The following is a 14110-nucleotide window of genomic DNA, read 5'->3' on the forward strand; positions in this document are numbered from 1 at the left end:
AATCCCCAGGGGTGCCTTGATCCTGGAGGTCATGGGAATGGAGGGGAGGGGCTGGGGGGAAGGTGGGGGTGGGGGCGGGAGGGGGGAGGACAGGGGAACCCATGGCTGATGTATAAAATTTAAAACACATAACAATAAAGAAAAAAACAGATAGCAACAATTGGCACCCAATGGGTGGTAGAACCACATGGAAGGCGGGGTCACACGAGCCAGCTCTGCTGCATCCGCCATCTGAGGCTCTCCAGGCTGGCAGTCAGTTGCCACTTGCCCAGAGAAGTCAACAGAGTTGGTGAGAGATTTGGGGAATCCTTTAGGGGAATAGGAGAGAGTTAAAAAGAAAGTTTTTGCTGTGTTAAGAATGGGAAACGTAACAACGCAGGGTGCTAGGGCTCTCTATACTGCTACCTTAGAAGGCTTGAAGTGAGAAGCAGAGTACAGAAGGTAAATGATTTAGTGGACACTGATATAATACCAACAATAACTACTACCAGTATGGTAATTAATTATCTTATCAATAACAGCCTTGGTGGGGTTTTGTGATAAATATGGCAAGAGGATTAATAGGATGCAGGCCTTGGAAAGATATACTAATGACAAAAAGAAAAATGCCAGGTTTGTGCGGTGGTGGCCTAGGCGGTGTAGCTCCGTGACAGGTTCAGCCTCGCACGCGCCTCCCACCCAGCGCCGCCATGATGCCCAAGAGGAAGGTTAGCGCAAAGGCGGCGGAGCCCAAGCGACGCTCCCCGAGGCTGTCGGCCAAGTCCGCCCCTGCCAAGGTGGACGCCAAGCCGAAGAAGGCCACGGGAAAGGATAAGTCATCAGACAAAAAGTGCAAACCAAAGGGAAGAAGGGAGCAAAGCGCAAACAGGCTGAGGTGGCGGATCAGCAAACCACAGATGTGCCTGCAGAAAACGGAGAGACTGAGAACCAGAGTCCAGCCTCTGAAGTAGAAGAGAGAGAAGCCAAGTCTGACTAAACATCCATCGCGTCTGTCAGGGTCCCCGCCTCCCTTCTTGTACAATCCAGAGGAATATTTTTAACAACTATTTTGTAAATGCGGGTTTTTTTAGTAGCTCTAGAAACATTTTTAAAAGGTGGGAGGAAGTCCCACCTCATCCCATTTTTTAAGTGTAAATGATTTTTTTAAGAGGTTAAATCACTTGCTGGTTGTTTATTTTTTGGTACAACCAGAAAATAGCAGGATACTGAAGCAGAGGAGGCTGTGACTGTCTCGGGGGTCACCATAACATTGAGTAGAGGGGGCTAGTTTTATATCCTACAACACAAAGCATACTAAATGGTAATTTGGAGTCTTGGTCGTGCATTTGTGTCTGGAATATTTTCAGTTATTTCTGGTCTCCTGTTTCTAGTAGAACTGTATCCTAAAATAACCACTCCTCGGTCTGGTCTTTGCCCTGTCAGAACTGTCTCTGGTCATGGCAGTCCATTTTCCCAACAATTGTGATAATGTGCTGTGAAAGATTGAAATTTTGAATATGTACTGTATGTGGCATAAAATTGTGAGTGAGTCAGTGAGCATTTGATTGTTATGTGAGGTCTTAGGGAAAACTTGCCAAGCTTAGGATGGAACATCACTGGAATAAGTTCAAAGAGAAACAACACATGGTTCTTTTGGGTACGTGAACACAATATATGACTTTTAGAGTTTGGGCCCATGTTTTAAGAATTGAAATGTCTGTGTACTCAATCAATAAAGTCTCAGTTGGGAAAGAGTTTGAAAGAAAGAAAGAAAGAAAGAAAGAAAGAAAGAAAGAAAGAAAGAAAGAAAGAAAGAAAGATGCCCAGCCACAGACAGGAATTTAGAGCATAATTCACCACACCATTGCACTGTGAAACTGGAGAGGAACAGCCTAAGGTTATTAGAACACTAGCTTTAATGATGATATGTATCCCCAAGGCTATGTACAAGTTAACTGGAATCCTGTAGATATGTTAGACTTAAAGAGATTTAAGGAAGCAGTAGTTCCATGTGTTATGCATTCACCCTTTGTAAGACAGATGTTAAATGCATGGGCAACTAGGAATAGATTATTTCACAAGACTGGAAGGATTTAGTTTCAGCAGTATTAGAAGGAGGTCCTCAATTACACTGGAGAACATGGTAGAGAGAGGAAGCCATGGCCCTGGAACAATGAATGAGGTAGGGCTAGAGGTCATGAGATTTCCCAAAACCAAATTCTTGGTGAGGGTCAGTATGCTGATTTGCAAAGATGTTGGATGATAACAACCTGATTCTATATTGTACAGAAGCTTGGAATGCTTGGGACAGGGTTGAAGAATCAGGAAAGAGGACTGAATCATTTACTAAAATTATACAAGGCCCAGAATCTTTCACTGATTTTTTTTACACAGATTAACATCAGCAGTAAATAGAATGGCATCTGATCCAGACACTAGACAAATATTAATTGGAACTTTGGCTTTTGAAAATGCTAATGAAGAATATAAAAGGGTGATTAGTCCTTTTAGGGCAAGATCAGCACCCATAGAAGAATGAATCAGAAATACAGTTGATATTGGCTCCTATACCTCTAATGATGATACTTGGATAGAAGCACTGCTTTCTAAAAATATAAAGAAAAATCAAAATATTAGGTGTTTTACTTGCAGTAGACAAATTCATCTGAAAAGGGAGTGTAGGCAAGGTACTCCTAGAAACAATGTTTATTCTAGAAATAATTCAAACAGAAGGCCCCAGCCTTCTGGAGAATGCAGAGGGTGTGGCAAAGGCCAAAGTCATTGAACTACTGAATGTAGATCAATAAGGTACAGTCAGGATAGCCCTTTGCCATCTGGAAATGCCCTACGGGGCCTCTTGCAGGCCCCATATCAAACATAGTTCAATCATTTCCCAAAGTTTTCAGGAGACACCATAAGGCAAATATTTTTGTCAAACTTATATAATTGATCAAAGACCAAAGTTAAAAATAAGAATAAATGGCACTGATGAGGGTCTGGTTGACACAGGTATGGATAATAACAACAATTGCACCAAAATCATGGTATCCAGATTGGACTCTTCAGGAAGTAAATGTTCCACTTTTAGAAATTGGCAGTTTGTCTGAAGTAAAACAAAGTGCAAGATGGGTTGAATATATGGGACCAGAAGGATAGAGAGGAAAAATAAAGCCATAGGTGGCTAATATTGCAATGAATTTAAGGGACCTGATTTACTACAGCAGTGGAATACTCAGATTAATATCCCCCCATCTCATAAAAAAACTATAAAATAAGGAATGCTTCTGAGAAATATCAAAAGATACTATCAAAGAAAGTCACAGACAGTTCAAACTGTACATAAGCAGGAAACCACAGCTGCTGGTATTTTAAAGGTAACAACAGCCCTACCTTTAAAATGGCTGATTGACAAACCTGTTTGGGTGAAACAATGGCCTTTGACATCAGAAAAATTACAAGCCTCGGAGCAGCTGATACAGGAGTAGTTATATGCTCAACATTTTGAATAATCAACCAGTCATTGGAATTCTCCTGTATTGTTACTAAAAAGAAATCTGGAAAATGGAGAATGATAACAGACCTAAGAGCTATTGATAAAATAATTCAGCCAATGAGCTCTTTACAGTCTGGAATTCTTCTGCCTTCTCTATTACCTAAAGGATGTTCTATTATAGTTATTGATTTAAAAGACTGTTTCATGGGTTGGGGATTTAGCTCAGTGGTAGAGCACTTGCCTAGCAAGCACAAGGCCCTGGGTTTGATCCTCAGCTCAAAAAAAAAAAAAAAGACTGTTTCTTCACTATACCTTTACAATAAAAGGATAGAGAAAAAATTGCCTTCATAGTGCCTACTTATAATAATTCTCAGCCTGTTAAGAGATATCAATGGAAGGTTCTCCCACAGGGAATGTTAAATAGCCCCACCGTCTGCCAGTATTTGTTAGACAGACCTCAGAAATAATTCATATATAATATCCTCAATCTATAATACCATTCTATGGATGATATTTTACCAGCTGATTCAAGTCTAGATACTTTAGAGAAAATGTTTGAAGAAGTAAAGAATACTTTGCCTGACTGGGGATTACAAATTGCTTTTGAAAAAATACAAAGAGGAGATTTTATTAATTACTTAAGATATAAAATAGGTTTACAAAAAAAAAATCAACCCCAAAAGTTACAAATCAGAAGAGATCAATTGGACACTCTTAATGACTTTCAAAAATTGTTGAGAGACATTGTTCATCTATGGCCCACTATTGGAGTAACAAATCAAGAACTGAGTAATTTGTTTCAAACCTTAAAAAGTGACAAGGACTTGAATAGTTCAAGAAAATTATCAGCTGAAACTGAGAAAGAATTGGCTTTGGCAGAAAAGAAATTCAGGATGTACATGTGGATCATTTGGATCTGGACCTTGATTGCATTCAGGTTATTTTACCCTCTGTGCATTCTCCTATAGGTATTTTAATACAGAGGAAAAATACTCTATTTTTTCAATTAAGAAAAATTTTTTATTCATTTTACATACCAATCACAGATCCCCCTCTTCCCTCCTCTCGCCCCCCCAGCCCCCCCACAACCCACCCCCATTCCATCCTACAAGAAGGTAAGGCCTCCCATGGGGAGTCAGCAGAGCCTGGCACATTCAGCAGAGGCAGGTTCAAGCCCCTCCCCTGCCTCAAGGCTGTGTGGGGTGTCCCACCATAAGTAGTGGACTCCTAAAAGCCTGCCCATGCACCAGGGCTTGATTCTGATCCTACTGAGAGGGGGGCTTAAGAAGATCAAGCTACACAACTGTCTCACTATGAAGAGGGCCTAGTCCAGTCCCATGGAGGCTCCACAGGTGTTAGTCTAAATTTCTTGAGTTCCCACTAGTTTGGTTTGGTTGTCTCTGTAGGTTTCCCCATCATGATCTTGATGCCCCTTGCTCATAGAATTCCTCTTCTTTCTCTCTTTGACTGGACTCCTGGAGCTCAGCCTGGTGCTTGGCTGTGGTTCTCTGCATCTGCTTCCATCAGTTACTGGAGAAAGGCTCTATGATGACAATTAGGATATTCATTGATCTGATTACTGGGGTAGGCCAGTTCAAGCACCCTCTCCACTACTGCTAGTAGTCTACACTGGGGCCATCCTTGTGGATTCCTGGGAACTTCCCTAACACTTGGTTTCTCCTTATCCCCCATGATATCTCTCTCTATCATGATATCTCTTTCATTGCTCTCCCACTCCATCCCTGTTCCAGCTCAACCATCCCATTCCCTTATGTTCTCATCCGCCATCTGCTACCCTCCACTGTCCACCCTTCATCCTCAGTTTACTCATGGAGATCTCATCTATTTCCCCTTCCCATAGTGATCCATTTGCCCCTCTTAGAGTCCTCCTTGTTACCTATCTTCTCTAGAGCTGTGGGTTGTAGTCTGGTTATCCTTTGCTCTACATCTAGTATCCACTTATGAGTGAGTACATACCATACCATGTTTGTCCTTTTGAGTCTGGGTTACCTCATTCAGAATGATATTTTCTAGTTCTATCCATTTGCCTACAAATTTCATGATGTCATTGCTTTTTGCTGCTGAGTAGTACTCCATTGTGTATATGAACCACGTTTTCTTAATCCATTCTTCAGTTGATGGGCATCTAGGTTGTTTCCAGGTTCAGGCTATTATGAATAATGCTGCTATGAACATAGTTGGGCATGTATCCTTGTGATATGATTGAGCATCCCTTGGGTATATGCCCAAGAGTTGTATAGCTGGGTCTTGAGGAAGAATGATTCCCAATTTTCTGAGATACTGACATACTGATTCCAGAGTGGCTGTACAAGTTTGCACTCCCACCAACAGTGGAGGAGTGTTCCCCTTGCTCCACATCCTCTATAACATAAGCTATTATCAGTGTTTTTGATCTTAGCCATTCTGACAGGTGTAAGATGGTATCTCAGAGTCATTTTGATTTGCATTTCCCTGATGACTAAGGATATTGAGCAATTCCTTAAATGACTTTCAGCCATTTGAGATTCTTCTGTTGAGAATTCTCTATTTAGCTCTATAGCCCATTTTTTAATTGGATTGTTCAATATTTTGATGTCTAGTTTCTTGAATTCTTTATATATTTTGGAGATCAGCCCTCTGTCAGATCTGGGGTTGGTAAAGATCTTTTCCCATTCTGTAGGCTGTCATTTTGTATTATTTACCATGTTCTTTGCCTTACAGAAGCTTCTCAGTTTCAGGAGGTCCCATTTATTAATTGTTGTTCTCAGTGTTATATTTAGGAAGTAGTCTCTTGTGCCAATGCATTCAATACTACTTCCTACTTTTTCTTCTATCAGGTTCAGTGTAACTGGTTTTATATTGAGGTCTTTGATCCACTTGGACTTGAGTTTTGTGCATGGTGACAGATATGGATCTATTTGTAATCTTCTACATGTTGACAACTAGTTATACCAACACCATTTGTTGAAGATATTTTTCTTTTTTCCATTGTACAGTTTTGGCTTCTTTGTCAAAAGTCAAGTGTTCATAGGCGTGTGTGTTAATGTCAGGGTCTTCAATTTGATTCCATTGGTCCACATGTTGGTTTTTATGCCAATACCAAGCTGTTTTTATTACTATAGATCTGTAGTAGAGCTTGAGGTCAGGGATAGTGACGCCTCCAGAGGTGGCTTTATTATACAGGATTCTTTTAGCTATCCTGGATTTTTTGTTTTTCCATATAAAGTTGAGTATTGTTCTTTCCAGGTCTGTGAAGAATTGTGTTGGGATTTTGATGGGGATTTTGTTGAATCTATAGATTGCTTTTGGTAAGATTGCTATTTTTACTATGTTAATCCTGCCTATTTATGAGATTAGGAGATCTGTCCATTTTCTGATATCTTCTTCAATTTCTTTCTTCAGAGACTTAAAGTTCTTGTCATACAGATATTTCACTTGCTTAGTTAGAGTTACCCCAAGGATTTCATATTATTTGTGTCTATTGTAAAGGGTGAGGTTTCTCTGATTTCTTTCTCGTCTCTTTTATCATTTGTATATAGGAGAGGTACTGATTTTTTTTTAGTTGATCTTGTATCCTGCCACATTACTGAAAGTGTTTATCAGCTGTAGGAGTTCCCTGGTATAATTTTTGGGGTCACTTATATATACTATCATATCGTCTGCAAATAGTGAAAGTTTGACTTCTTCCTTTCCCATTTGTATCCCCTTGATCTCCTTTTGTTGTCTTATTGCTCTAGCTAGGACTTTGAGTACTATATTGAATAGCTATGAGGAGAGTGGACAGCCTGCACTTATTTCTGATTTTAGTGGAATCGCTTTGAGTTTCTCTCCATTTAATTTGATGTTGGCTGTCGGTTTGCTATAAATTGCCTTTATTATGTTTAGGTATGTTCCTTGTATTCCTAATCTCTCCAAGTCCTTTATCATAAAGGGGTGTTAGATTTTGTCAAAGGCTTTTTCTGTATCTAATGAGGTGATTATGTGGGGTTTTTTTTCTTTTGGATTGTTTATATAGTGTATTACACTGACAAAAATATGTTGAACCATCCTTGCATCTCTGGGATGAAGCCTACTTGATCATTGTGGATAATTTCTTTGATGTGTGCTTGGGTTTGGTTTGCCAGTATTTTATCGAGTATTTTTGCATCAATGTTCATGAGGGAGATTGGTCTGTAATTCTCTTTCTTTGTTGCACCTTTGTGTAGTTTGGGTATCAGGGTAACTGTAGCCTCATAAAAAGAGTTTGGTAATGTTTCTTTTGTTCTATTGTGTGAAACAATTTGAAGAGCATTGGTATTAAATTTTCTTTGAAATTCTGGTAGAATTCTGCACTGAAACCATCTGATCCTGGGATTTTTTTGGTGGGGTTGGGAGACTTTTAATGACTGTTTCTATTTCCTTAGGGGTTATAGGTCTATTTAAATTGTTTACCTGAATTGTCCATTTCTTTTAGATTTTCCAATTTTGTGGAGTACAGGTTTTTGAAGTATGACCTGGTGATTCTCTGGATTTCCTCAGTGTCTATTGTTATGCCTCCCTTTTCATTTCTGATTTTGTTCATTTGGATCTCTTCTCTCTGCCTTTTGGTTTGTTTGGATAAGGGCTTGTCTATTTTGTTTATTTTCTCAAATAACCAACTCTGTTTCATTGATTCTTTGTATTGTTCTTTTTGTTTCTATTGTATTGATTTCAGCTCTCAATTTGGTTATTCCCTGGCATATATCCCTCCTGGGTGACTTTTCTTCTTTTTATTCTAGAGCTTTTAGGTGTGCTGTTAAGTCACTAGTGTGAGATTTCTCCAACTTCTTTATGTGTGTATTTAGTGCAATAAATTTTCCTCTTAACACTACTTTCATAGTGTTCCATAAGTTTGGGTATGTGGTGCATTCATTTTCATTGAATTCTAGGAAGTCTTTAATTTCTTCCTTGACCCTTTGGTGATTCAGCTGAGCATTATTCAGTTTCCATGTGATTGTAGGCTTTCTGTAATTTTTGTTGTTAAAATCTAACTTTAAGGTATGGTGGTCTGATAAAATACAGGATGTTATTCCAATTTTTTCTTAATCTGTTGAGATTTGCTTTGTGATTGAGTACATGGTCAATTTTAGAGAAGGTTCCACAGGTTGCTCAGAAGAAGGTATATTCTTTTGTGTTAGAGTGGAATGTTCTGTAGATACCTATTAAGTCCATTTGAGTCCTAACATATGTTAGATCCCTGTTTCTCTGTTAAGTTTATATCTGGCATATCAGTCCATTGGTGAGAGTGGGATGTTGAAGTCTCCCACTATTAATGTGTGGAGTTTGATGTGTGATCTAAGCTTTAGAAATGTTTCTTTTACATATGTGGGTGCCCTTGTATTTGGAGCATAAATGTTCAGAACTGAGACTTCATCCTGGTGGATCTTTCCTGTGATAAATATGTAATGTTCTTCCCGATCTCTTTTGATTGATTTCAGTTTGAAGTCTATCTAGTTAAATATTAGGATAGCTACACCAGCTTGCTTCTTAAGTCCTTTGGATTGGAAAGCCTTTTCCCAGCCTTTTACTCTGAGGTAGTGCCTGTCTTTGAAGTTTAGGTGTGTTTCTTGTATGCATCAGAAGGATGGATCCTGTTTTCTTATCCATTCTGTTAGTCTGTGTCTTTTCATAGGTCAGTTGAGACCATTGATATTGATGGATATTAATGACCAGTGATTGTTAATTCCTGTTATCTTTTGGTGGTAGTGTGTGGGATTTGCTGCTGTGGGGCTATCTATAGCCTGTGTTTTTGTGGGTGCATCTGATTTCCTTGGAGTTTTCATTCTAGTACTTTCTGTAGGGCTGGATTTGTGGATATGTATTGTTTAAATCTGGTTTTGTCTTGGAAAGTCTTGTCCACTCCATCTCTGGTGGTTGAAAGTTTTGTTGGGGATAGTAGTCTGGGCCAGCATCCATGGCCTCTTAGTGTCTGCATTACATCTGTCCAGATCCTTCTGGCTTTCAGAGTCTCCACTGAGAAGTCAAGTGTTATTCTGATGAGTCTGCCTTTATATGTTACTTGGCTTTTTTCTTTTGCTGCTTTTAATATTCTTTCTTTATTCTGCATGTTTAGTGGTTTAATTATTATGTGGTAAGGGGACTTTTGGAGGGTCTAGTCTATTTGGTGTTCTATAAGCTTCTTGTATCTTCATAGGTATTTCCTTCTTTAAGTTGGGAAAGTTTTCTTCCATGATTTTGTTGAATTATTTTCTGTGCCTTTGAATTGGTATTCTTCTCCTTCTTCTATCCCTATTATTCTTAGGTTTGGCCTTTTCACAATATCCCAGATTTTCTGGACACTTTGTGTTATGACTTTTTTGGCTTTGGTGTTTTCTTTGACTGATTAATCTATTTCCTCTATTGTACCCTCTATACCAGAGATTCTCTCTTCCATCTCTTTTATTCTGTTGGTTATGCTTGCATCTGTAGTTCCTGTTGGTTTACTCAAATTTTCTATTCCCAGCATTCCCTTGGTTAGTGTCGTCTTCATTGTTTCTATTTCAATTTTCAGGTCTTAAACTGTTTCCTTCACATGTTTAATTGTCTTTTCATGGGTTTTTTTGGCTTTGATTTAGGGATTTTTTTATTTCTTCCAATTTTTTGTTTGTTTTTTCCACAATTTCTTTAAGGGAATTTTTCATTTCCTTTTTAAAGACCTCTATAATCTTCATAAAGTTATTTTTAAGGTTGCCTTCTCCTGCTTCTTCTATTTTGTGATGTTCAGGTCTTGCTGTTGTAGAACCACTAGGTTCTGGTGATGCCATATTGCTCTTTGTGTTGTTGTATGTATTTTTACACTGGCATCTTCCCATCTCTTCTTCCAAGGTGCAAGAAGTGCCTGTGTCTGAGCAAGCTGCTCTTGGTCCAATCTGTGCTTGCTGTGTCTGTGTCTCAAGGGGCCACTCTGGATCCAATCTTAGCTGTTGGTCTAATTGGAGCTGGTGGATTCTGTGTCTCAGGGAGCTGCTCTTGGTCCAATCTGAGCTGGCTGATGCTGTGTCTCAGGGAACCACTCTTGGTCCTGTCAGGGCTCTTGGTCCAATGAGAGCTGGCAGATTCTGTGTCTCAGGAAGCCACTGGGGTCACAGCGAGATGGGTAGGTTTGGGGGAGGGTATGGGTCTTGTAGATTGCAGGGTCCAATGGGGGGTTTTGGTGGGGGAGTCTGCCCACAGAAGTCTCCCCTGCTGGCCAGTGATAGGTGAGGGTTCCCATGGTGGAAAATACTATCTTAGAGTGGATATTTCTACCTCACAGAGTAAAAAATTAAAGACATATGTGGAAAAGGTTTCTGAGTTGATTCTAAAAGGAAAATTAAGACTTCATCAATTGACAGGAATAAACCCAGAAGAAATTATGTAGTACCTTTTACTAATGCTGAAATTGCTTCATTATGGGCAGGAAATGAAAATTGGCAAAGAGCTTGCAGTAATTTTTTTAGGAGAGATAAGTAGCAACTATCCAAAAAGCAAAGTATTACAGTTTATTTTTTTTAAAAAATTGGATTTTACCTCATAAAAGATACCACAATTTCTGGATACCCTACATTCTATACTGATGCAAATACATCAGGAAAGGCAGGTTATAAGTCAGAAAAAATAAGTGAAATGGCTCAAAGCCTTTGTGATTTAGTTCAGAAATCAGGATTATATGCTATTCTTATGGTATTATTAGATTTTTCAGAACCTCTTAAAATAATTACTGACTCCCAATATGCAGAAAGAGTTGAGTTGTCTTACATATTAAAACCACTGATCTTATTCCTGATAAGTCAGAATTAACTTCATTATTTATACAATTACAGGAAATAGTCAGGAATAGGAATCATCCCATACATGTAACACATATCAGATCCCATAAGGATCTGCCAGGCCCTCTAGAACAAGGTAATGATGAGATCAATCAGTTGTTAATAGGAAATGTGCTGGAGGCCTCAGAGTTTCACCAAAAAAAAAACCCATAATGTTAATAGCAAGGGTTTAAAAAGGATTTTTCCATCACTTGGCAACAAACCAAGGAAATTATAAGAAAATATCCTACTTGTTCTTTGTATAACCAAACTCCACTACCTGCAAGAAGTAACCCAAAAGGTACTCAAAGAAATGAAATTTGGCAAATGGATGTGTTTCATTTTGCAGAATTTGGAAAATTAAAATACATGCACCATACCATAGATACACATTCCAGATTTCAGTGGGCAACTGCTCTGAGTTCTGAAAATAATGGTTCTGTAATTACATATCTATTAGAAGTTATGGCCATCATGGGAATACCTGTACAAATTAAGATTTACAATGTTCAAGCATATGTGTCTACTAAAATAAATTTTTTTTTGAGCTGAGGATCGAACCCAGGGCCTTGTTCTTGCTAGGCAAGTGCTCTACCACTGAGCTAAATCCCCAACCCAAAATAGTTTTTAATGTTATAACATAAAGCATGTTACAGGTATACCACACAACCCCACAGGACAAGAAAGGTCTAATCAAACCTTAAAAGAAATGATTAATAAGCAGAAGGGAGTAATAAAAACACCCAGAGATAGAGCACACAATGCTTTATTAACTTAAAAAGGAACAACAGCTGCAGAGAGAAATTAGATAGTAGAAAAAAGCTGATGAATTAAATCAACCTATATATTTTGAAGATATATTAAACTCAGAATGGAAACCAGGAAATGTTTTCCATTGGGAGAGAGGTTTTGTTTTTGTTTCCACAAGAGAAAAAAAGCTATTAATACCATCAAGACTGATGAAGGATAGATTTGAACAGGATAGCCTTCCTGATGAGGAGACTATGGCTATGAGAGAAGAGAGAAGGAGGAGTGAGAGTGTGTGGGTCTGTGCTGAGGAAGGGATGCAGCTGAATGGACAGAGAAAAATGAAAAGCTGTGCAGAGAACTTCTGTGAGAAGAGCTGTGCAGAGGGTAAGAGTGAGTGTGGAGGGGTGTGCTGAGGAAGGGATATGCAGGAACTGTGAAAGAGCAGTGAGTAACGAGTGTGTGTGTGTGTGTGTGTGTGTGTGTGTGTGTGTGTGTGTGTGTGTACTGAGGAAGGGATATGCAGGAACTGTAAAGAGCAGTGAGTAACGAGTGTGTGTGTGTGTGTGTGTGTGTGTGTGTGTGTGCGCGAGCTGAGGAGTGCAGCAGAATGAGCAGAGGGAAAAGAGTGAGAGATCAAAGATGAAGCATGAGAGCAGGGTGGGCGAGTGGATGAATGGGAGGATGAGTGAGTAAACAGTGAACAAATGTAATAATATGTAAAGGATGTGACAGAGTAGAGAGCAGAAATGCATATAGAAGAGAGATGTGGAGCTATATAAAAAAGAGATGTAACTGTGCAAAAGAAGTATATGGCTATATAGGGAGTTTATGGAGAATATAATAGTGTGGAATATAACTTGGCTGGACGGAGAATACAACAATGTGGAATGTATCTTGTAGAGACAGATTTTCAAAAAAAAGACTTTTTTAAGATGTAGTAAAAGAGAAAGTTACCATCAGAAAGCATGTGTGTTTTCTTAGTTTTCCCCTCAGATAGATATGAATATTTTTCTAATCCCTTGCTACTCTGAGGTATTCTATTCACAACCCTGGAGCAGTTCTGGGGAGCTGGCCTTCCCATGGACTGCAATAAAGACTATTCTGTATATGACATTTAAAATGTTTAGGTTTTCAGCAGTGAACCATGACCAGTCTTAACAGTGACCTGTGATGTCTCTAATAGAAGATGGGGCCCCACAATGAGGAGTCTATGGGGATTGTGGTAATGCCATTAAGAGGACAAGCACGACCCAAAGATCAGTATCGGAATACAAACTGCTCAGGACAACTCTGAAGTTGCTTACTGAGAGGGTCCAGCCTCATCTGCACCTTCCCAATACACAGAGACTGGATAATGAATGTTGCCGCTGGTTTTCTCTGGACTTGGCCAATATTTCAGGTTTTTTTTTTTTTCAGAGCATCATTACCCCCAAACAATAGGAAGTAATTTTGGTGACATTATGCCCACATTCCTGAGAGGTGGAGAGCATGGTATTTGGTCATTTGGTGGGTTATGGATGATTGTCATCATTTATGGGGGTTGTTTATTCATTGTTACTGGTATGGGCAAGGAAGAAAATTATACAAATGATACTATATCCAGGAATCTCTTTGAAAAAATGAGAAGGAGATATAGGAATGATAAGATAGAAGAGTATATTATTGAATCTACTTTAGATAATAGAGTAGATTATTGAATCTGCTATAAACTAAGGGACAATTATTGATCGCAAATATTTTGTATTTGTAAGGACTTTTGTATATTGACACAAATTTAAGATAATTTTGCTTCAACACACTGTATACATGTTTCTGTTCTTGTTTGAGGAATTTTTGTATATTGATAAAAATTTAAGGTTATTTTTGTTACAACATATTATGTGTATGTTTCTTTTTTTTTTTTGAGGTATTGTGCCTATGCAGTTCATTTGGAAATGTAGGGTGAAGTTCTAGATTTTAAAAGTTATTATTATAAACTATATAGAATAATCAGGAACATAGAGTAATGGTTAGTCATTTATAACAATCAAAATTGTAGATATGTTAGGTATGCTTTCCAGGTCATATAGAAATATATTTTAGA

General features: G+C 38.6%; 1 pseudogene; it reads left to right on the forward strand.

Moving 5' to 3' along the window:
• The first annotated feature begins 692 nt into the window (after nucleotides 1–692).
• On the forward strand, nucleotides 693–976 carry LOC118596830 (annotated as a pseudogene).
• Nucleotides 977–14110: the final 13134 nt, after the last annotated feature.

This window comes from Onychomys torridus, chromosome 16, assembly GCF_903995425.1.
Source record: "Onychomys torridus chromosome 16, mOncTor1.1, whole genome shotgun sequence".
NCBI classification, from domain to species: domain Eukaryota; kingdom Metazoa; phylum Chordata; class Mammalia; order Rodentia; family Cricetidae; genus Onychomys; species Onychomys torridus.